This window comes from Apteryx rowi, unplaced genomic scaffold (genome assembly GCF_003343035.1).
Source record: "Apteryx rowi isolate R43461 unplaced genomic scaffold, aptRow1 scaffold_44, whole genome shotgun sequence".
NCBI lineage: Eukaryota > Metazoa > Chordata > Aves > Apterygiformes > Apterygidae > Apteryx > Apteryx rowi.
This window is the reverse complement of record NW_020450694.1, coordinates 1,016,782-1,041,613: the sequence shown is the minus strand read 5'-3', so window position 1 is coordinate 1,041,613 and position 24,832 is coordinate 1,016,782.

Below are 24,832 nucleotides of genomic sequence, written 5' to 3'. Positions count from 1 at the left end.
TCAGTCTGTATTCAGAGAGAAGCCAGGAAATAATGGGACTATTCCTTGTGCAGTAGCCTAACAGTTCCTTTACCTGAGCTGTCTGAGTGCTGGAGAGTCTTACCTGGCACAGCCTAGGAAAAAAAAAAACTGGATATTCCCCAGATCATACCTGGAAAACCACTGGACATGCAGGATTTCTCTTAGGATAAGAGGTATTATATAGACAGAAATAGTGTGTGATTCCTCTTAAGCAACAGCATTCCCTGTGATCAGAGCAAGGAGCTGAGGGTAGATCTATATTTTATTTTTCCTTCCAGCCTACTATGCTTCTTGACTAAATCATTTAACTTCCCCATATTTCAGTGAAGCTATTTAAAAGAAATACCTATTTACCAGAAATGTGCAGGGCCTTAACCACTACGCAGATTTAATTGAAGTGTTCAGTGATGGGTATGATACATAATTTTACAGATGATACCCATACAGATTTAAGCTTACGGCAAACCAATTTTTGGAACAATGTATGGAAAATGCTGTATSAGAAACCACTCCAGGTCACTGGTTACCTAATTTAGCTTCCCTGACTTGTTTCAACTACCTTTTCTAGAAAACATGGAAATGAACAGGACTGGTCGGCAAACTCTGATGTTAGTCACTGTAGCAAAGGCTGACAGAAAAGACTCTTAAATAGTTACCACTAGTAGAAATATTATTAGCAAAATTGTTACTAGCATTTCTACCTTTGCTCCCAGTAAAACTAAAAATTTGACAAGATAAGCTTCAAAATATATATAGAAACAGAGGGTTACCCCTCTAAAAAAGTTCCATTTCCTATAAGAAAGGTTAAACTCATTTCTGTGCCTGCAGTTTATTCTGCATTGCTCTTCTGCTATTGAATTCACATCTCTTTCACCAAGCTGAGGATAGCTGAATCCCTTTGCCTCTTACAAAAAGAAGGGAAGTGCATCCTTTGCCATCCTCTTAGTGTATTTTCCAACAGCTAAACCATGCAGTAAGCAATTTCTTCAGATTAATCAAAGCCCAGTTTCTCAATTAATACTTTCTAATGACACTGAATGAAGTGAGAGAGTTTTGAGGGCTTTCAAGGTATACCCCAAAACAATTGCAAAACTGCAGAAGGTGCTTTGCTCTTTGCAATATCGATCACGTAGTCTTTCAGAGGGATTTTTCCAATTTTTTTTTCAAATAATTAAAGTATAATATTTTACAGCCTGATAAAATTTACRGGGACCCTTGGCAAGTAATTATAGTGCTTCTTTAAAAGAGACCCCATAAAAGATGCATGATTAGAAAGTTAAGGATCTGGATAGAATTACAACGATGTGACAAATAATTTACAAGCGATAAACCATCCCAAGGAGAGGGGGAGGGCGATTAAAAGAAAAAGGGGGAAAGAAACATTGAAATAACCGGTGATGAAATCTCACAATTAAAATAATAAATTTCCCCCCTGTGTTTAGTATTAACTTTTTGTAACTCTAAGTTGCTGTGCTTTGGCTAGAGAAAAGATTCTCTCTGGCTAGAAAAGCTCTAGTTTAATMTTGATGTGAGGCATTTCTTTCATCAGAGGTTGTTCTGAATTTGGCACAGTAGCTTTCATTTTACTACATGTGTAAGACAAATATTCTGTATAGATGTTCTGCAGTACTAATGATCCCTACGATTGTGGAACAGTAGCTTGGAGGATTTTTATCTGCCTCCAGATGTTGGCTGAACTCATTCTTTATAGAACACACTTATTCGATTGCAGCTGAAAAAGAAAAAAAAAAAGATAGATTTCAGCTCAAAACAACCCCAGATTTAGGGAAAATGTAGGTTTGAATGTGGATTTGAATTTTGCGGGTAGGGCCCATATTTACATGACATGAAGGGCATCTGAGGCAGAATGAATACAGGGGAAAAAATTCTTTCTCATATTTTTCTTAGTCCCCATTATGCAAATACCAAGGTCAAAGTGTATACTTAACCCAGAGCTAACAATTGGTATCAACACTGGACCTGCAATGAGCAACTACTGCAAATGTGTCAAGTGAACATTGGCTGTGTGTGAAGCAGGCAGTTTGGGTGGGCTCCTGAGCTGCCATCCATATGCTGATGAGGTGCTGAGATTAAGGCACAGACAGAAAAGTGGACTTGCGAGCTGGGAACCGTAACACTGTTTGACCAAGTCCCTCATTTGCACAATGGCAAGAGAGGGCTGTTGTGCATATTCAGCTCTCTGTCCAGGTGTAACCATAAAGGCATGGAAAATTATCATTTACACGAAAAAATGCAGCACTGGGAATTCAGATGAGGAGTATAGGCTTTGCATTGAGGAAGAGGGCTTCCAGGTGGAAAACAACTTCTAAAAGTTTAGGAAATAGGTGACCACATGATGGAGAGCACACATACAAAACATAGGCTGAAAGTCTTTTCACAACACAGAAGACTATGAAAATCTTTTCACAAGAGCAATGCAAAAAGTACCTTAAACCAGACTCAAGTGCACATCAGAGGATCCATATGGATTTTTCCACTCACCTTTCCTTTCCTGTGGATGGGCAAAAAAGTCACAGCCCTGATCTGCAAAGGAAACTCCAATAACTTTCATTCCTATGCCTCTGTGTCCTGGAGCAACAGGGCCCTCAGAGAAAAGAGCAACAGGATGTTTTGGGATTTGTAGCTGATTCTGCAGAGCTCTCTTTTACCTAAAGAAGTTTGGCAAAGCAAAAATCTGATTCAATTCAGGTTGAATACTAAAGGTGTAAGAATGTAAATTTGACACCAGGTTGGTTTTAGTGCACTGCTGATTTATCCTACAGTAATTGCAGAATCAAGCACATTAATCAGATTGATTTATGCACATCTGTTTTTCACAAACCAGATGCTGATTGGATGAAAAAGGAGTGCAACTCTCCTTACAATAACTGGTGTAAATCAGGAGTAGCTCTGCTAAATCATTGATGGTACCTGGGTTAGAAGCCCATGGTAATGAAAGAATGACACCTAACGTCTTACAGTCCTCAGCAATTCCATTTGAGGTTCACTTTATTTTATTAAATTGCTCATGTGACTCTCCCCAGGTTTGTACTTTGTGGGCAGCAGAAAGGGCAATCAACGGTTTTGTGAAACTCCTGATAAGGTCTAACCTTCTCCTCTCATATCCTATAATGGTAAAATTGGAAAGAATATTATAAACTCTTTCCCTTCTGAGCACATCTGATAATTCCTCTTTAAACCCTTTATTGGGGCAAGCTCTAATTTATTCACAAGTAACAATGGATTAACAGGAATTGGAATAAAGTGGATTTTTTGCAAATAAAAGTCAATATGACTCTACTTTTCTGGAACACTAACAAAACGCTGTGGGCTTAACACCTCCTGAAGATGAACTGAGGAAATGATTTCAAGGCCTTAGTTGTCACTTGCAATATCAATCAGATTTTACCTTCCCCGTGGCCTGAGTGTAGTACAGTCAGTGAATAAATTCAAAGAGAGAAACTACAGGAGAAAATTCAGAGATTTCCCAAAGAAACACCTTTTCTGCTTCTTTCATTCTAGCCCTAGGATTCAGATGTTGTAACCCTGTTGCCATATTCTTGCGGTTTGTTGAGTGGAAAATGCACATGTGTTCAAACAGCTGTACTGTTAGAAGCTCAATCCTAAATGTAGTGAAACATCTGTAGGACAAGGGAGAAGTGTCAACTGAAGTGTATAAACTTCGAGCTAATGATATGGCACTGTGTTGACAAAGCCTTCTGTTGGAGTTAAGATTTTCCTCAGCACAAAGTAGCAGGTGATTCAACATTTTCCAGACTTTCAAAGGGATGCTTTCTCTTGCTTTCCTGCCCATGCTTCACATGCTGCAATCACTGGGACTTTAGGACCAACTTCGCAGCTTGTCTGCATTAGCAGATTGCAAGATCTGGCCTTTTGGGGGTTGTTTTTTAACACTGTCTTCTGAACAGCTTGCAAGTGGAATTTCTTTACTTGTCAGTCCTTTCATTTTCTTTGCAGGATTCAGACAAGGGTGGCTTCATGTGTAATGAAGGCCCCAAAATTTCTCATTACAATCACAGTGCCACATCCATAACTCCTGTGGTGAAAGTCACTGGTGACCAAGGCATGGGATCTGTATCCAGCATTTTTGGAATGAGACACAACTGTCATGATCTGAAGCCAAAAAGCCTCCTGTGCATCCAATAAGCAAATTTTGTAAGAAGCTGCTTTTCCAGTTGAAATACACATGCACACTTTTTTTTTTTTTCTTGTTTATTTGTAAGAACGTGAAAGGAAGGACTGTAGAGCTAAGAATGCACTTGCTAACCACCAGCCATAGAAGAAAACAAAGAATAAGCAAACCTAAGGAAGAGCATTTCATCTCTGGAAACCTGCACTTGAGATGGTCCTAGCATCAAAGACCAAACTGAGCTTCCCCATATTCTGGGAATGTACAGATCCAGGGTTTGGCTCCAATCTCTATGTAAGTAAGAGCCATGTGCTAAGCTGAGATTCAGACTGGAGTCTTCCCAAAATCGGAGGAAGTTCAGATACAGGGTTTGGCTTTAGTCCATCTCTAATTCAAACCAAATTGTCATCTAGATTCCAAGTGGAAATGAGTCAGAAGGCCTCATCTTAGCAGCTGATGAGATGTCCACACTGCATAATCACCATGACCAGTTTGGCAGACAGCAAGCACCCTGACTCAGGAGTGGGAAACACCACTACACCTGTGGATTGCAGAGCTTCCACAGCCCTCAGGATCTCTCTGCATGCTCAGCGCCTACACCACGAAGGCTTCACTTGCAGCCTTAGCATAGGTGATGGTTTGGCCTTCTGCAACACTTGGACTTCATCCAGATTATGAACAATAAGGTTTAAAGTGTTTAAATGAGGGCTCTTTATGAAACCTGATGACCTCCGTTACTTGGCAGGGACACTTTCCTCTTAGAGCTGCGCAGAGCAGATCAGTTACTGTACGTTCCCATCTTTTTCCTGGCTCTGCTTTCTTGCTGCTGGGAGCCTCCTGTCTGAAGCTGTGCTCCCTAAGGAAACATCTATATTCCAGTGCACTGGAAGGACTTGATTAAATGAACAAGAACAAGATTCCCCCGTATGGCAGCAGTGAGTTTCATTACGCTGTTTTCACTATCAAATTTGAGAGGACTGCCTGCCTTGTTCTGTGGCTTGCACTCACTGCATCCTATCTGGCTGGGGGCTCTGGTGGACATACAGTTGGAGTTTGTCTCTGAATACGAAGGAGGCTTTATATCAAACCTGGAACGAACACTTTGAGGTTTGCTTACATGCATTGTTGTTCGGAAATTGGAATCAATCTTTTCCCAACACCACACTGAGCATGCAACAGAATTTCTCATTCCAGTCTCCAGATGCTTGGAAATGGCAAAGGCTACTTTTGCCACTCTCATACAGTACCCCCATAGCAATCTCTTCCTTCTTTCATTATTAGCAATATTTATTATCAGCACTGTAGCAATATGGATCAGACCCTTTCTGTGCAAAATGCTTTGCAAACATGCAGAAAGACAGTTTTACAAGCTATTCACCCCAGCTTCCAGAGTCTGCAGTAGTGACAAACTGTAGCTGCTGCTTTTCTCCCAGTATCAGAGAGGGTTACACTCGGTAGAGAAATTTAAAGAGGAAAGGACCTCTCCATTTTATGCACACCCCCTCCCCACAAAAATATGTCAATTTGTTTAAAGAGAAATATCTGTTGCATCCCAAACCCCATTACTCCCCTCAGGCACTCCCAAAACACCCAGGACTAGGAAGATGACCACCACAAAATTTTATCGGAGGCGAATGTCCTGGGCTGGCCACTGCCCTGACAAACAAGCCCCGTGAGATCTGTCTTGGTCTCTGCCTGTGCACAGCACCTCATCTCAGGGGTGACAGATGGGCAGTTCCTTCAGCGGAGCTGCCAAACAGCAGCACGGCTTCCTCACCCAATAGCGACCCGTAGGGAGAGGATCAAATGTCTGTGCTTTTTTCAGCGCTTTGCCTCCCAGCAAAGAGTTAATGAAAAGTAGCTAGGCACAGAGTGGTGTTTCTTATGGAATCACGTGTTGTGAGAATAATGCAAGCAAACTACTTTCGCAATGATGCTGAGGTCACTCGACCACAAGCCTCCAGATCTGTTATATGCAAGGGAGAGATACTGGGACAGGACTGTGGGCAAAAGTTCTTATTTGTGGGAATCCTGTCAAACCTCTACAGGCCTTGGGAACACCTGAAAAAAGATAAGCATGATAATTATTTTCTAAAATAAGGAACTGTTGTTCTGTCTTTCCCCCCACACCCCTAAGCAAGTCAGCAGCCTGCTGTGGTTTTGTTCCACGTGATTCCTTGAAGAGAAACAAAGAAGTGCAACATCCTATCAGAGTGATTCACATAACTTGGAAATGACCTGATTCACACGTTTTTTCCATTCTCTGTAGCTGATGTGAGTCTTAAAGCAAAGAAAAGGAAAAAAAAAAAGAAAAAAAATAATAGGTTCTGATGTTTAGTCTGTGAGTTTTTGGASTGTGTGCTCCATTTTCCAGCTCCAGTTAAGACACAGGAAAATGCTTTGTTTTTCTGAAGAGTCTTCTTTTCAAATATGGCTGAATGCCTGCTCAGGGCAGATGTTCAAAGACATTACAGGATCCTAAAAGTGAAAGGAGACACTGATGTCGGTGTGATCCTAAGATGTGCACAAGCAGATCTGGGTCCTGGTTCCCTTGAAATGAATGGAGGAACTGTGGGAATAGGGTGCAGCCAGAGAGCCTAAGCCATGCTGCGCCTTTGCCTGGACGATGCTAGCAGCCTGCCTTGCTGCCTTACCCCGGCACTTCTGACCCCTTTGAACCAGGCCTGGAGTGACAATACCCCATCCGGTAACAGAGAGACCTTCTTCTTCGCAGTTCTTACTACTGCTTTGAAAAATTAGCAACAAGCATCACACCAGCATTTCTCTGGGGCAGGGACTGCCAGTTTTTCTTCTTTTTCATGAAACATCAGGTGTGACCTCAGTCCACAGATGCCCCATGGAATAAATAATAGATACGAATAAGAAAATCCCTTTGCTAAGAGAAATCTCCCTGACTGACACTGAAAGCAGAATGCTGTAGTTTTTATGCTTGACAAATTAAGGACCAAATACCGGTCTTCGTAATCAGCTGCAAACTTCCTACTRACTCTAAAAGAAGAAGGACTCAGGCCCCCTGTAACTAAAATAAAGGGGCATAAGAAACTCATTAGCGGAGTTAGCCCGACGTAGTAACTGGACACAAGACCTGGAGAACAAGCAGAGTGCGTGCCAATAGCTGTCTTTGCTTAGCTTGGTTTCAGTGGTTCACTTAGCCATTCAGGCCGAAATATATATATATTATATATAACAAAACGTAATTTTCAAAACCAGTGGGAGCCCCATGGCTGGCATCTGCCCAGGTCCAGAGTGCCAGCTGCTGCCAAGTTGTTCTTTTCATGGTTTATTGGAGTCAATTACACATGGGTGGGCCAGGAAAAGAGGAGGAGGGAGCGAGGTGGGAAGAGGGAGAGTGGCATTTCCCTCCACCCCTTTTTTCTTTAGTTCATTTTTTATTTGTTATTATTATATAACTTTGTTTTGGGCTTCCAAAGTTGTTGGCACTAAGTTTGGTAGCAGCCCTGCCTTCCTTCCATGGAAAAGCCAGAGGGTTAGTTCTGTTTCTTTTTTAATTTTGTTTTAAAAGACTCTCTCTTCTAAGACACGTACCACATGCTTGGAGCAGTAATTGTTCCAGATGTGCTTGAGCTAAAAACCTGCGCCCAAATTAGCCTGCAACTTGGAGAATTTGGGCTGTCGCTTTGCAACCCATTTCTGAAGAGTTTTATTCTCCTCAAATGGAGATGTGGTCTTCCAGATTCACTTCTGTCTCTGATGGACCTTTTTATGCCAGAAATCACCTAGGTTGTTATAGATAATAAAATCACCTGGTGCTTGCTGTAGCCAAGCTTGGCCTAGGCTAGCTGAATAGACAAGAGTTGGATGGGGAGACAAGGAGGTAAAAGGACTTGTCCTCTGCTAAGGGGAAATCAAAAAAGAGTTTAATATCTTGCRTATTGTGACCTACAGCCTAGTGGTATAGGCATGCTGTTTCCTACCCAAACAGTCATTTTACATCACTGGCAGCCAGAATGTCCCAGCAGATCCCATCTCTCACAGGACACTGTGAATAACTCTCAGTTGTACTGAAACATTGACATTGCATGGGTAAAACTGAGGTCAGAATATGGGCCAGATTTTTTCAGTATTATCCTAAATTGGTCATTTACAGGCTGAAATCTACTATGCCACAAAGTACGGCTCTCTATTCTGTAATCCTTGGATACTCTTTGCTTTAAAACTAGGAGTTCTTGTGTCGATGGATTCTTGGATCTACACTACAYGTGATTCACATGTTCCTGTGTGAAAGGAAGAAAACTAAATAAAGATTAGTTCATTTAAGAAAATAAAGCCCACAGTGAAGGCATGAACAGAGGGGGCACAGCATTGCTTGCAGATGACTAAGAGTTTACAGTTAGTGTGCGGTGGTTTACACTGCCCCAAAAAATAATACCTACTGCCTCCCACATAGAGCAACAAAAGACCTATTGTCTGCACCCTGACTGGCTGGAGATGGGTTCCCACAGTGTCTATCAAGGGACCAACCTCTGCGTCACTCTTCAGTGAAAGGGGGAGCAGACTCAAAAGTTTTATCTTCTCTGAGGAGGGGATGAAATTCCTGCATGGCTGTGCACTGACCTGAGGGTGGCAGAGGACGAGCTGTCTGGGATAGGATGGGATGGGATGAGCAGTGGCAGGTGCTTGTGTTGGTAGCTGATGGGTTGTGTTAATGTTAGGTCCAGCTGGCCCAAATGATGATCCAGATGCTTTGAGAGGAAAGCACCATTTGTTCAGGGTAGCACACAAGATACCACTGAAATTCATAACATCATTCAGGCAAGCCTGGGAGAGTGAGGACTGAGAGGAAAAATGCAGTCCAGGACCTGAACTGATGGTCGTGGAGCTTCTCTGATTGAGGTGGCTGAGGACCTGGTTCAGTCTCCACTCAGATCTCAGGGAAGAAGAGGAGCAATAGGCAGCTGAGAACAGCTAGTTGAAAGGAACAGTACAACTTCAACTTTCCCTTGAGACCAGTGTTAAAAGTGTACAAATTACACAGAGAACCTTTCAGAGACATTAGATACCGCCAAAAGAGGTTTGGTTGTCAGTCCTTCCCAGCTCTGACAGACTGTGGTGCATGTGGCTCTGGGGGCTAGTATTTTCATTCCAGGTATTTGTGTTTACTTTTTTTTTTTTTTTGTGCAAGCTCTTTGAATCACTCAGGGAGCTATTTGTGGGGCTGAAATAACATCAGATCAGACCTTCTCACGGTTCTTCAGTTCCCTAAGAGTCAAAACATGGTGGAAGGACCCGATCTCACACTATTTTTGGCCACACAAATTGCACCCCGGGGAAGGAAGGATGGAAGGCCATTAAAAACAATAATCATAAACATAAATAGTAAAATATTTAGGTTTCGGGGAGTTCCTGTGGAGCCTGAATGCACAGGTTAAGGATCAAAGGCTGATTACAGTTACTTTCCAAGTTCCGTACATCTTAATTGGTGTTCCCTAGGCTTTACACTGTGTGACTAAGGCACCCATTTCAGTACTAAAACCCACTAACTCGAAGATAGATTCCATTTGTAGGTGAACCCCTTTGTATGGAGCTGTGTGTCACTGGGTTTGTGTGGCTCAGCAGTGTGTCTGTGTTGTCAGATAAATGTAGGCTCACAGCTGATCTCAGGATTAGATCCATCCGCCATGCACATGTTAATGGGCAAACCACAAAAAGACTAGCACTTAGCCCAAAATCACCAAAGGTGGCCAGACCAGGTGTAGTGTATGCTGGCCTCAGCTTGATTGTTCATATAGAGCAGGACTGAACCATGCATGCTGGGTACATCCAGTGGATGTCTCAGAAAGCCTAGGGACCTTTTGTGTACGGGTTTTACACTCCATCCCTGTGGGATATCTTTTTCTGTCCAAACAAGTGTCCTTCTAAGGGTAGTTGGGGTGGAATCCATTTCATTAAACTTCAGATATCTGCTGTTGAGCTATTTGCCCTGGGCTTTGGGTATATTCAGTAGAGAGATACAAGCATTTCTAGGGTTACTACCTGTCTCATTCTCAGAAGAACTTCTAAAGGAGATCAGAAGAATCACGCTTTAGCAGTGGTCATCTCTGCTCACTGATGACAAAGCCACAGTAGCCAGCTAGCATGGGTGTAATGTCTACATGGAGATTTACTTAGATTACTCAGACATGTTTAGACACAGAAGATATCTACAGCTGAGGAAGATTTATCCTATACTATGTGACTGTGCCACGTGGGTGGAACATGTGCAGCACTCTGGACACAGCATACTAAAATCTGTTCTTCAACTTACAGTGTAGTCACACCCGGAGCAGTTTCTTTTCTCTTCTGCTTACTCCTCACACCAAGGTGGAACAGCCCGGCCACACCACAGGTGGGCTTACCTTCCCCTTCCACCCTTATGGTGAACCAGTGCTAACGGGTCTGGGTGACCAACGGGAGAAGTAAAGGCGCTGCCTACTTCCTCTCTACCACATCCTTGCCCAGGAGCTCATGGGGTGCAGCACTGACCCTCTAAGTAGAGATTTACTGTTTGGGACAAGCCAAGTAGCATGAACTACCACACAGGTACAGGTCTTTGCACAGCATTCAGCATGTATACAAGCACTTTTCAGGTCTGTCCCTCCAGACCAGTGATTAGGGTTGCTAAATTTCCATTTTGAACTATCTTAAACACTCTCTTTGGCTTCTGTTTTCACTTGGACAGGCCTTGTTTCACACAGGAAAACTACCTATAACATCCTGTGTTTCATTACTGTTGTTTACTCCCCCAAAGCACACTGAAAGGTGCTAATTGTATAACGGAGTTCCGCTAAAAACACATGTGCAGGAAAGGTGTGATAGACCCTGGCACCTTACAGAAATACTGAGAGCAGCTTCAATGGGCTTTCTAGGAAGCCACATTATCTGCTCATCTTAGCTTAAAAGGGGAGCTGCAGGGGTTTTTCACCCCTTTAAAAGAAAAAAGCTTCAGCTTGATTTGCTTCTAGTCCTTTTGGTGATCTGCTGCTGAATAAATGCTGTGGGTATGACATGGAGATACTTTTACATTTCTGGTGTGGCCCCAGTTGTGTGGACTCCTAAACAAACAAAAAGGCAAGGGAGGGATTTTAAGTAAAACTGAAAACAGGCAGTGAAATGGTCAAACCTGACATGAAATTTTAAGGGCCATGTGCACAGATCCAGCACATAGAGAGTAGGGTAATAAAGCAGAGGTAACTTCTGTCTAATTTGCTGTTCTGATTTGTACTGCAACAATGCATCTTCCAAGAAGGCATCTTGCCTGGACTGAAAGAAAATAGAGCACTTTGGGCAGTAATGCCCCAAAATGCCACCAGAGCAGCTGGAGCAGGGTTGCCTGCACTAAGCATACATAGGTGCAGCTGAAGGGGGGCTACTCTGTGGAAATTTAACCTCATTTTGCAGCTTTGGAACAAGGCAAGGGGGATTTATAAGTGTGGTACCAGTGAGAAGGTAAACTTTCCAAAGTAAAATAGACTCCAAAAGTTTTAATACTGTACTTTTTGCAAAATAGATGGGATAAAGTAAAGAAAACAGGATAAACAAAAGCAGGAGTGCTAGAATTACACGAGGGAAGATGTAACTAGGAAGGAAAAAAGAGAAAGGAGGATTATTACAGTCTGAAAAAAACAAAAATAAAGCTAATGCATTTGGGGGTTTGGGCCCTTTTATAAAAGTGACTAGGAAATTTTAAAAAGCACGAAGAAGGAAATATTAAGAGATTGATGAGACAGGTTAAGAAAAAACTTATCAGAATGAAGAAAGACCCAACTAGGAATCAAAATTAATTTGTGATAGAGGGCATTTGTTTTATAATGTTCCTTCACAGAAAGATGCAATTAAATTCTGTAACAACCAACAGACCCCCAGCCTTTTGGCACCTTCGTGTGTGTGTTTTTTTGTTTTTTTTTTTCCTTCAAATTTCATCATCCCCAAAGGTCTAAGCAGCCAAAATCACCAGAAAACTTTCAGACGAAGGTATTTGGTACTTGTGAAGTGGACACTCTTTTTACTGAACATGTGAGTTGGTTCAGGACTTCCCCCACTCATGAAGATCTTGCCTTGACCTTCAAAAAGTGCTTCAGCTCTTATGGACCACTCATTTGGTTTTGCCCTTAGGTTTTACAAGCAAGGTGGCAATTGAGGCTTCTTTTCTTTGAAGGCTATATCTGTCAGGATATTAACTGAAACCATAATTCACTTTATATTTGGGGTCCATTAAAGAACCATCTATTGGTAATTGCTTTTGACCACTAACAGCCTGTGGCATAGCCAAGCCGAGGACTGAGAAGAGGTCTGAATAGCTGTTGTGAGGCCATCAAATTCCCACTTTTTTTCAGAGTTGGTGGCATTTCAAGCCACTAACTTTTTGCATAGTTGATATAAGAAACAAAAAGCAAAGCCAATGCTCTATTATTAAATGGCAATTCAAAACACTTGAAAAATTGAAAAGTTTTTTCAAAACTAGGGAAGTAGTTTCTTAGGAAGCTGCTACTGCAGGGCAATACCACACTTGCTGCACACACTCACTAGTCGCCCCAGAGAGCTGCCATCAGCACAAAGACACGCTGTGCAGGGGAGCAATGCAGCAGAGGCAAATCTCCAGAGAAAAACTGGTGGTGCTGCAAACCTGACCTGCACAGTATACATGGTTTGGAGGGGGCCGTTTGTGAGATTTGTTTTAAAAGGGAACTCTGAACTCATTTTAAGTGGTAATGCAGATTCATCTATAGTATTAATAGCTGCTTAAGAAAATGACCCAAATAAACACAGATCAGAAGACAAAAGGCTCCTGTCAAGAAGTGTGTTGAAGTCTGGCCTGGCTTCCATAGCTACAGAAGAAGAAAGAGCCTCCCTCTTTAAATACCAAAGGTATGTTTGTGAGAACACAGCCAGCCTCATTTAGCAAGATCAGGTTATGAATATAGGTTAGAATAATCACCAGAGTCAGGCCAAAAGTACTTTGATTATATTCCTTACATGCAGAAAAGTTTGTTTCAGGGCCCCATTCACCTTGTGAATAGATCCATGATGAATAACTTGAATTCAGTTGTTTCTCCAGCAAAAATGGAAGATAGTTTGGTCTCTTCTTTGTTTATCAAAAGAAGTATTTCCATGAGCGAGAGAACCAATGAAGCTTAATTTGTGATGATTTGTACCATGTGATTACCTGAGTTATTTGAAATCCAGGAGAGCTGCGGCATCAATGCTTTCTTTATTAAGTGCGTATGTAAGAAATAGAGAGGTTTTTAAATGCCATAAACATGGGAGAAAGTTTCTTGGACACCTGTGTGGAGAGAAACTTGACTGATGAGTGGAGTCTCTGATGTCTAGGACTATGACTGAGCCAGAATTGTGTCTTTTTGTCCTCTGTATGAGGGCTAACTGGAGTCTCTCCTCTTGATCTATCTTCTCCCTTCATTTTTACAAAAACTATATGAGCCTAACACCTTTGAGATCTTTACTCTTTTTCCAAATTGGTTGAAGCTGGCCAATAAGTTCAAAAGTTATTAGAGATGGCTGACTGATAGATACTGCTAGAGAGCAAGGATTGTATAAGCTTTGTATTGTTAGCGAGGTAGGCAACAGATAAGCCTGAAGTTTTCAGATATGTCTTGGGGGAATAAGCACTTAACTCACTTTGGATTACTTCGGCCATCCCAGTCTGAGTAAAGTAACTGTCCTGTTTCACTAGAGCTACATACACGCTTCTCCATCTGCCCATTGTCATGGCACCTAAAACAGAAACTCTTTGCTACAGCTTCTCGTGTGTTTACTCACACTGTGCAGCAGCAAAGCGTGAGCAATGCCTTTTCAGATATTTGGATCAAAGCAGGAGGTCACTGTGGTCAGCGAGCAGCCTTGGTTACCACCACACCCAGCCAAAGCATTCTTCCTTCTCCTCTGCTGACAGTCAAGGCTGACTCCCTGCATGTGACTCCCCCAGCATTGCCTCCCCACCACAGGTTTCTGGTCTTGCACAACTGAGACTACATATTGCATGGGCATATGTGTCACATTGCAGGCTGAGAGTCCCAGTAAACATTTCCCCTTTTCCCCATCCTCTCTCAACCTCTCCCCCCAGCACACAAGTGTACTCACCCACTAGAAGCTCTGCTTTGATGCTGGAAGCTTTCCTGCGCCTTGCTTCCTCTGGAGRACTGCACAGCGAACACGTTAAGAAGCATTGTTAAGAGACACTTTGCAAAATTAGAAGGCCAAAGGTTGCCCCTTTAGATTTGTCATAGGCATTTCTCTAGGAGTTCTTGAAAGCTAAGATGAGATTATATATAATTTAAAGAAAAAGAAAATTGGCGGGAAGCAAATAGCTCTTTGGAAAATCCTCAAAATGCAATGGATATCAACAGAATGTTTCTACCACTCTTGGGAAGTACTGCCAGCCCACATCTTTCTGCTAACTCCTAATGGGTCCATTAACTACTCCTAAATAATGATGGAAACCATATGGGTGCACAGGTGGTCTCTCAATAAATACCAAATGAATTCAGTATGATCACCATTAACACAATTAATACCCAGCCAATCTACAATGATGGAACTATTAAAATTAAGCGCTACTATATTTCCACAGTCCCATGGCAATTTTACAATGGAAACAAACAAAAGGATAGAATTAACTTTTTTTTATTACAGTTATTTGATTTTATTTACTTACAGGCAGGTTTTAGGCTTTTGTGTAATCTGAAGTATCTTTTCTCTGCTATGCRACAGCAGTGCTCAGCATCTTGAGGTGGATTTTGACTCTGAGAAGGAACAATTTGGGGACAAATAATTAAAAATATCTAACTAAAACAAACATTTGGTTATTGRGGGGAGGGGGGAATTACATGAATTTGGGTATTGAAGCAAAATGCTTCCTACTTTCTGCAGAAGGCTATAAACATGAGCAATGAATATGAGATTGCCACAGCTGCTCTTTTTATCATCTACACCATGAGTTCATCACTGCTCCCTGATGGCACTATTAGCGTGGTTGGGATTTTACTTTTAATTTTTTTAAATCAGTACTGTTCCAGCATATATGGTGGTCCATTCAATTATCAAAGGAAGAGGAACAYATTTGTAAGTGACCTTCTATAATGAAACGCCTGATGTAGGCCCAGCTTCAGTGCACACTATCGATATGGCATTTTGGCTCTCTAACCCACCAGAATTAGGTTTTTATTTTGCAGAACCAGAGCTATAACTTGGGTTAGTTCAGATTCAGTTTCCATTTTCATGTTTCCCTTGAAATCAATAGCAAACCTCCCTTGAGTTAAATAAAGCAATATCAGTTCCAAAATCTGTGTGGTCGAGTGGAGGTCAAATGGAAAGYCCTGGCTTTGATCCATCTTCACAATGGATGAAAAAGGGGTGCTTTAAATTTTGCAAAATTTTGTCTGTTTGACTCCAGAGGCTGTTTGATATGAATCACTAAAGTCAGGATTGTCGGAGCGGATTCAGAGAGAGAAAAATTCTGAACCTCTAAACCCTAATAAAGGTCCTAGTCTGCAGGCAGGGGGGCAGAGAAATGTTGTTGATGACAGCCAAAATTGAGGAAGGCAAAAGTTCTACTTGAAATCAATGCATTTCACCACTGGGCTTTTGTTAGAAAACTAACGTCTCATCAGTTTCATAGGGCAGTTTCAAGACTTAATGGAAGTTTCAGGCTTGCTGCAGCTCATGCCAAGTTGAGCTGAGAGATTTCTCAATGTGCGGGTGCRTGTCCTATTATGAGAAGCACAAAGGACTTCTCTTTGGTGCTGTGATGAATGACATAGACCCTTTATTCTGTGGCTGGAGAGATCCCAGTGCACCTTCAGTTTTAAGATGAACTTTTGGGTCTGCTCTACCTCAGYTGGACCAGGATTTCAGCCTTAAGCTGTCCCTGTGGTGTTTGATTTTAACAAAATGAAAAAGCCCCATGCAACCCAGACTGTCTATGATTATACTTGCGTTTAATATTCTTTGTGTCCTTAAACAGCACACCCTTCTTTCTATTCATTACAGCAGGTTAATATCCCAGAAAGCTGTTACTCAGAATAATCTGTGTGAGGTTTGAGTAAGTTGTGCACTTGAAACTTCCCTAAACTACAGTTCTATGAAATATGTTACATGCAAAGCACAAAGCTCATTTCACAATTCCTTACTAACTTTTCTTACMAACTGTCTTGCACACAGATTGCTCTTAAGTGTTTTTGATTAACTCCAAGTATCGATGCTCTTGTTCTTGAATAAAAGTCTGTGCTTCYACTTTGAATAACACAATTTCAAAGTGTATTAAGGTAAACAGATACARTGCACTCTTGTTCCAGAACTCAAATGCCCATGAAGTTATTCATTAATCTCTTTTTCATTTAAATTCACACTTTATCTTAATCTGTGTTTCAAATGCAGATGAGACCTTAATTAAATAAAAATTCAGTAGATGGTTTCAAATTCTCTGTTCAATTTACATTTCTTGTACCTTTCTAAATGCTGGACTTTATCTTCAGAGCCAGAGGTATTACCATTAGCTCTCTTCTTTTAAACAAATGCATAATAATTGGTAGGCTGGAGTTGTCTATACAGGAATAAATTAAATATTGATTACTGGCTYTTAAGTTTATGAACACATTTGGATAAAAACCCAAAAGCTTGTCTGAATCTTTGGAGATTAATCAAAACTCGTGTGTGTACCAGAGATTTGGTTCTCTTGCAGTTTAGCCAAAAATAAAAATTCTAAGTGTAGGTGGCCTTTACTCTGATGCTTCATGGTGATCTTTGTTTGACCACCTCTTGGTTTCACAAAAATGCCGAAGGCTTGGGGGGAAAAAATCAGTCAACATGTTTGATCTCCAGAAGAGTTGGTTTATAGCTTTACTCAAGTTCAGCACAGGAGTTTAGTTGAGTGTGTTTTGTTTCATCTGAAGCTGTCCAATGTTTATGAACTATGAAAAAGGAAGTCAGAATGATAAGTAAGATTACAGGAAAAAAAGCTTCTCCTATTGTCTCTGAATCAGGACTCTGTCTTCTAAGTGAGCAAATGTATCCCACCCTTCTCAGACCAGGTGTTAGGAGAAAACCATTTTGTTGTAGAGCGGTTACCTCCTTCAGAGGAAATTATGAAGAACAGGAAAAAAGCATGTTCATCCATTTATGTTATGTTTGAGGTATATGTACAAAATATACAAAACAGCCTTTTTTCTCCCATTCCTTTTATCCTCTACATTTGCTATTGCACATGACCGTATGGGATGCACAYTGATAAAATTAGGCAGCTTTTCTCCTTCTCACATTAGCTTCCTGTTCAGCACTAATTCACAAGCCCACGTAAATTCACTCTGTCATACAGGCTTTTCTACCTCTGCATTGCTAACCATATCACTGTATTACTCAGAGCTAACTCATAAATTGCTTCCTCTCAACTTCCTTCCTTTGTGCGCTGTGTAAGGGGAGCAGCACTGTGGCGTGTCCATAGATGGGGATTCCAATTTTACGCCCTGCAGCTGTAGATCTCCATCAATACTGAACCAAGATGCTTTATTTATTTATTTTTAAATATCCTCAGCAAATGTAACAATATTTGTGTATTTCAGCATTCTGGGGGCAAAGAAATCAATCCAGCTTCTCCTTTTAAAAAGATACCCTCTTCTGAGTAATAAAACCTTTAATAAAAAGTCTGTTGATGTTTTGCAGATGTCCCTGAGACCTGAACAGTGGGTGGGCATAGTGGAACTAACAGGTACAGGGAGACAAATTCTGTGTTGGAGAAGCAATTTGATGGCTGCTAGAATTAAATATGAGTGAGAAGGGTGTTGGCAGGATCCAGATGGGGGTTGCGGTTAGGCAAAGATGTAGCATTTCAGTGTGAGGTTGAAGCAGGACTCTGGTTTATGTCTGAAGTTACTAAAATCTCCTTATTTGTTCTGACTGGAAAAGTATTCCTTCTAAACRGTGGAAATATTATCAGCTTAGTTGTCCTCGTGAGATTTCTAGTATCTGTGGGTATACATAAGAAAACATTTCACAAAACAAGTTCCTCTTTTGGGATCATGGGATTTGAATTGCCTTCTGGGGCCCTTGATGTTCACAACATCTGTTGGTTGTATGTTTGAAGTTCCAGTTTGGACCTGCTCTGGGCTAAGATAAAAGAGGAAGAGCATGATGTTATACAAAAGGAGGGTGCCTGGCACAAAATCACTAGCAATCACTTGTAGCAGGGAGCTGTGCTTTGTCCTTGCTTGAATGAGAGGAAGAACGAACATTTGGGGAGCTTCAGGACTCCAGGTTGCTCCAATATCCAGATTTCTACTAGTGTCAGAAGCCTTCCACATTCATCTCYTTCCTGAGCCAGGATGCTTGTAACAACGTGATCTTTGATTTGGAGGAGGGAGGAGAGGGAGTTGTCAAGTCTCGGTAGTAAATTGCTTATATGTAATAAACTGCACAGCATAATGAGTGCTTGCTTTAAGAATCCCTGCACTCCTAATTTCTCAGTTAGTGCACGACAGGCACACTGAAAAATCAATGTGTTTTTTTTTCTTTCTCATAGTGACAGTATTAAGAATACAGAAATGCAARACTGAGGGAGAGCTCATAGACAGTTGCTGCTAACTATTGTACATACTCAAAAGAGGATCAAGACCCATCTTAAAAGAAGCGAAATGTTCTGCTTCCTCTTGTCCAGTTGGGAGAACCTTAACTGCTTTGAATGGCTAGAAATCTTTCTCTTTCCAGCATGTTTCTATTTGTTTCTGTGCCAATGCCATTTTGCAGCTGAAGTGGTTCATTTCTCAGTTTGGGCTGTAAAATCCTTACACAGTGACTGGTACTTTGTTCCCTGGGCTGGAGTCTCCTCTGCCACAGCTCTGCCACTGCTCGCCCCCAAGGTAGGGAGACTCAGTCCGGCTCAGGAGTCCCTTCTGCCATCACCCTCTGGCTGCAGTGACAGGCCACATGACATGGTGGTGTAACACATGCATTTTTCAGTGGTACTTTTTCCTGCATCTGATTTTTGTTTGGCTTGCACACGTTTTATACTTGTCCAATGTTATCGACTCTTTTGGCTCCTTGACTACATGAAAGCAGACGAGGAACCATGTGTACCTTTTTATTTCTAAAAATAACATAAGTCAAATACTGATACCTTTACTCAGTTTTCATTCAGCCCTATCCAGCTAAAAGTCTCAGTAATTAAATTTGTTTGAAAAAGGGCTACAGAAAAGCCGAGTGTAAACTGACTGATTTTGCCCAACACAGGCCAGCTTAATTTTGGTAACAGGCACGACAGCAATTCTGTTGCCAGCAAAGCCTTCCTGAGGTGAAAGTACATCATTTTTTTCCGCAGAACTTTTTCCATGATCTCTCCAATGATGAAAATGTCACTGTTAAATAAAAATGAGAGGAAATCAGCTGTCTGGCTCTTGAAGTTGTCATCAGTGCAGATACAGTTAAATTTGCAGGGARCTCTGTTGCAGTAAGGGACTTCAGGAGAGTCATTGATCTATTGAGAAGGGGGAAGTGAGGGTATTCACTGCTGGATAAAAATAATCTACTTGAGCAAGCGATGGCAGAGTCTGTTGTGGTTTGCCTTCACGTGATACCTTGAAGAGGAAATAGAGGATATGACTTAGAAGAGGCAAGGTAGGGCAATGCCCCTCAGAATGATTCATGTAACTTCAAGATGACCTTTTTTTCTCGCGTGCAAATTTTCCATTCAGTACAGTTGATATGAGCATAGAGGAAGAAAGGACATTCTGGCTTGTGCAATTCTCCTGTGCATAGAGTTCATTAATCAAAAAAGGGCTTAGTTCTGATTTCACATGGCCACACTGAAGTATTAACCCAGGCTAGGTCAAATGTTTTCTACCCAGACTCCCTACAATGTATATACAAGAGTCTGCCTTCTCTCAGTCCCTCCAGAGGAACAAGCAAATTCTTCTTAATTTAGACATCTGAGTGAGAAAGTTCCCTTAAAGCACTCAGAACCATAACAAATACTCTTCAGATATGTGATGGCAGGCTCAGTGACAGTGAGGACACACTCACCCAAGTGGAGTTCACCACGGGCCTTGGCCCATGCTCCCCAGCCTCTAGGTGAGGAGCCACCGATGAAGAAGGGAGGCTCTGGGCGTGGATACTAAGGGACAGAAACGTAAGGCTTTCTGAACCAACGGAGATGAGAAGAGAATCAGGGCTAGGAAGATAAAGGTAGCACTGACAGAGACTAATGTGAGTGCCAACACCTGGAAGCCAACCGTGCAGCACAGATGGACACTAATCTGCTGTAGCACTGTCCTGGTGCGGTTCAAGTATTCCTTGTTTTCTACCAGAGTGCCATCAGAAGTATTTCAGTTTCCAGTTTTCCTCCTGATTTCAACCGGGGGGAGGGCTTAGTTCTCTTTGAAGGTATTTTTCAAATAGATTTAGTCCAGTGGCTAATTAACCCACACGTCTGTGGTTTGTGTGTGTGCACACGTGTGTTCATACACATGCAAGCGAGTATGCAGGAGGCAGCGAAGAAAAGAGGACTGGAAGGAAAGTGGATCTGAAGTATGAGCTGTCTTCTTATTAAGGACATACCGTACACTTTATGCAACTCCCAGTAAATTCTCAGATCACCACCTGATCTATTTATGTCCGTTAGAAGGGACAAGACATAAACCCCAGCACCTTCATTCTGATCCCACAAACACAAGCTTACGAGGTTTCACAGCGAACTATTCACCTTTAGAGGAAAAGCACAAAGTCTCTGAGGGCTTTGCCCAGCCAGGACAGCCTCTTGCTCTGCCGGTCTCTTACTCTGGGCTCTGCTCTGTGAGTCAGTCTTCCCACAGGGCTTTTGGCCTGGCATTAATTAAGGGGCCTGCAAATTACATTGCCTAAAAATCGTAAGACAAATCCAAGGTGGCCGATCTGGTGGCTTTGTTGGGGCGACCAATGCTTGTCTCAAAGATACTCGCCAAACAACTAAGCAGCGGCCTGCTGTTTTCAATATCCCCTTCATCCCTCCAAGTAGTCATTTGCTGGCTTGCTGTGGGCCTGGTTTTACTCTCAGCTACCTCCATGTTGGCCCACTGAAGAAATGAGAACAAGATTTGGTGCTCTAGGGCTGATTCTTGTGCCTTTTTATTTACTCCTTTGGAAAGCATTATCAACCCCAGCCTTTCAAATATCACAAAATAATGAGACTGTTTTAAAAAACATGGATTTTTTTTTAAAGCTTTCTTTGCTTTGCTTTTTATTTTTGGAATTCACACAACGAATATTTTGAAGTTTCTCTCTGTAGCCAAAGCACCCTTATAACTTAATTATTGAAATAAATGAACGCTGAGATTCCTGCGTAGCTGCAGGAGGTGGGGACTGTCTAAAAATGCCCCAAACGTGACAATTGTTGTCAACGCTCGGCTACATGCTCCTGAGTAGCGCTCCTGAGCTGCRTAGACCCTGTGGAGTTACGGATATAAGCACGGCTGTCCTACAGGCAGAAGTGTTGCAAAATGAGGTGTGCAGCGATACAGCTGGCAAACGAGGAGGCCGTGAYAGGAAAGGGCTGTCGCTGACGAAACGAGCCCTCAGTCGGTGCCAGAAATGGTGCAGTTACCTCTGCAAATTCAGCCGCGCAATCTCGGCTGCGACAGGTCTCAGGTGCCAGCCTGCCCTTTTGGTGTGCTCACAGCCCCCACGCGAGCTGCTCTTCAGGAGATACAGCCTGTCCCCTTYCCATCTGAGAGAGAAAACTCTTCGCCCTTTTCTCTTCTTCTTCTTTTTTTTTCCCCCCACAAAGAAAAACTTGCCAGGTCTGCATCTTTTTCCCTGAACTGTTTCCTCTTTTTAATGTTAAAAGCATATGCCGTACAGCTTAGTTTCATGCTGAGATGTTAACTCTTTTTCAATGTTGGTTTTCATGCGACTGTGTTAAGTGGTGGCAACGGCTCAAAGGCCACTACGGGACTTTGTGGCCTCGGAAGTGTGTCTGGGAGGAAGGGGACAGCCCKGCTCTTACCAGGTGAGGCCAGAGGCTGCTCTGCCAGACACCCCCATGCAGCCCAGCATAAACTCACCCACCGACAAAGTCGCAGCAGATGTTCCCTCTGAACAACCCTGGGTCTTGTACGTGCATTTAAGGGTCTCTTGGCGTTTCAGTTTGGCACCAAGGAACATGCAGAAAGTGAGTGTTCAGATGAACAGCTAAGCCTGAGCCGCCCCAGTGTTAAAGAAGCACATTTAACTGTGTTTTTAACTCCAAGGGAACTAAACAACCCAAGAAAAAAATATACTTGTGGGAAACAAGGAAGGCTGAGGGCCACAGCTGGTGCTCGCTTCATGACAGGATCAGGACAATTTGGGCCAAATAACCCAAATCCAGCCTAGCTCTTGGAGGAGAGGCTGGTGTCCAGCTGCCGAAAGACTCACAGGGAGGCGGTGGCACAGCCCCCTCCCAGCACCCTGCCGGGGCTGCAAGGAGCCCCGCGATCCTCGACATCTCCCTCGYGACTGGTCACAAGCTTGTTCTGAGGAGCCCRACCTCCCTGACCGCCCTCCCAGCTGGCCAAAAGCCAGGTGGTCGCATGAGCAAAGTGCCAAATCCGAGGTGGGGACCTCTGCAGAGAGGTGGGTGTYGGAGTTTGGGCTCTGCACATTGTCCCCCGGTCACTCGGCTCAGGGACGGGCGTGGGGTTGAGTCCTCTGGGTCTGCAGCCGGAGCAGGACACGGTCAAACGTACTGAAGTCARCTGAAACCTTTCAGCACAGGTTGATTCAGCTTTAGATGAAGCATTAGAGCTGTACTGGAAACAGCTTTCGTTTCCCAAATACATGTTTGAGGTTTTGATTTTTTTTCCTGACCTAAATCAGCATGAAAGGAAAAATTCTGAAATTTCTTTGCRGATCTGTACTTTAAAAATAAGGGGGAAAGCCTGGGCGAATGGCATGATTTCTTTTTTATGTTGACCCTTTATTTTTAAATGACTATATATTAAAACAAATTTCAAAYGCAAGGCTTGTTTGAAACAGAAAATGGAAATTTTGCTTTTTGAAAATGTTGAAACCGCACCTATTGTTTTCTTCTAAATATCTTTTTAAGACAGGAATCAGAAACCAGCCCTTTCCCACAAAAAGGTCTTGTTTTCACTGAATTTGCATTTTTGACTGAAAGCCTTGTTTCATAGTCTTGAAACTAGATCACTGTGAAGCAGCTTTTATATCTAATTGGCCTCAAGGAAGAAGAAAACTCTGTGGGTGGGATGCATCTCACCTACTTACAGGTGTTTAGCCTAAGTTATTCGTCAATAGTGAGTGGCATCTCCAAAGGGCTATTCTTTCCACTGGTCATAAAAAATGTCTAGAGAAGTAGCTTACACTTGATAGCTACTATTTCCATTGGCTAAAATTAAGTGAGAGAAATCCTGTCCTTGATGTTCACACTCCAGGCTGAGGAGAGAAACTGAGCATCACAGCTCGTAGGATTTCAAGCTGAGGCATGTTGGGAGGAAAAAAAAAAGGAGAAGAAAAAGGAGGAGGGTTCTTCACAGGTTTTTCAGAAAGAGTAAAATATTTTTAAGTGATAGAAAATAGAACGGATTTTACAGGGAACAAATCATTCRAAGGAACACTTTGGTTATTCCCATAGTCAGGTAAAACATGAAAGACCAATTTTTTTCAAAATCTCAGTAAACGTTCCTTTTTTTTTTTTCTTTTTCCTGTACAAATTAGCTATGCTTATGGAAGATTTTTGTCTAATTTTCATAGAAATGTTTATTTTTCTACTCAGCTGAGTGCTCTTTTTTTTTTTTTTTTTCTCCAACAAAAGCTTTTAAATCTGTTTATAATGTTGCATGGCAGACAGGTCATATCACCTGTAAAAATCCTCACTTAAATGCCTGAGTTGAGCATATGATTGAAGTAACTTGGTATGGAAATCAAAACTGAGCACAACAGTGCATGGATTTTGCTTTTTTAACTGTTACTGAAAGGAATACACTTTGTTGTGGTTACACCTGTCCCTTTTTGCAGGGGTATTTGGCTCCTGTAATGTTTGTGCTCACAGAAGGATTTGTGAGGGGCAGAGTTGTAAAGCCTTTAGCCCTTTAATTTAAGCTGGTAGTCCAATTTATAAACAAAAATCTGCAGATTTCGTTTTCAAAAAACCACACTGGATGAAATTGCAGCCTTTYAGTGGAACATTATGGAAAGGGTACAAAGCAAGTGAGCACAGCAGACTATAAGGAGCAGACATTGCTCTGTGTGACAGTCTCATAATCACCAAGTATAAAGAAGAAAAACACAGAAGGAGCTCAYTGACCAAACCCTGATTACTTTCATGACCAAATCCCTTGAAAGTTTTAGGGATAAATATACGGAGACAAAGAACAATGYTGTGTGACAGCTTAGTAAGGGCCCTTGTGCATATTTGACCAAATTAGTGTCTGGTGAAAATACATCTGGTGCTATGGCAGTTTCTACAAGTTGAAGGTCTGATGCAAACAATTTCCAGTCTTGCCTGTGTACCCTTGCAGTCTGTTAGTGGAAATATTTTGTTAAAAGTTCCCATAGGAAACAAAAAGCAAACAGTAAACTAGAGGTGGAGATATTGCTGAGTTTTGGTTTTGCTTTTTTTTTTTTTTTTCCAGAGAAAAGAAAGAGAAAGAGAAAGAACATTCCCTT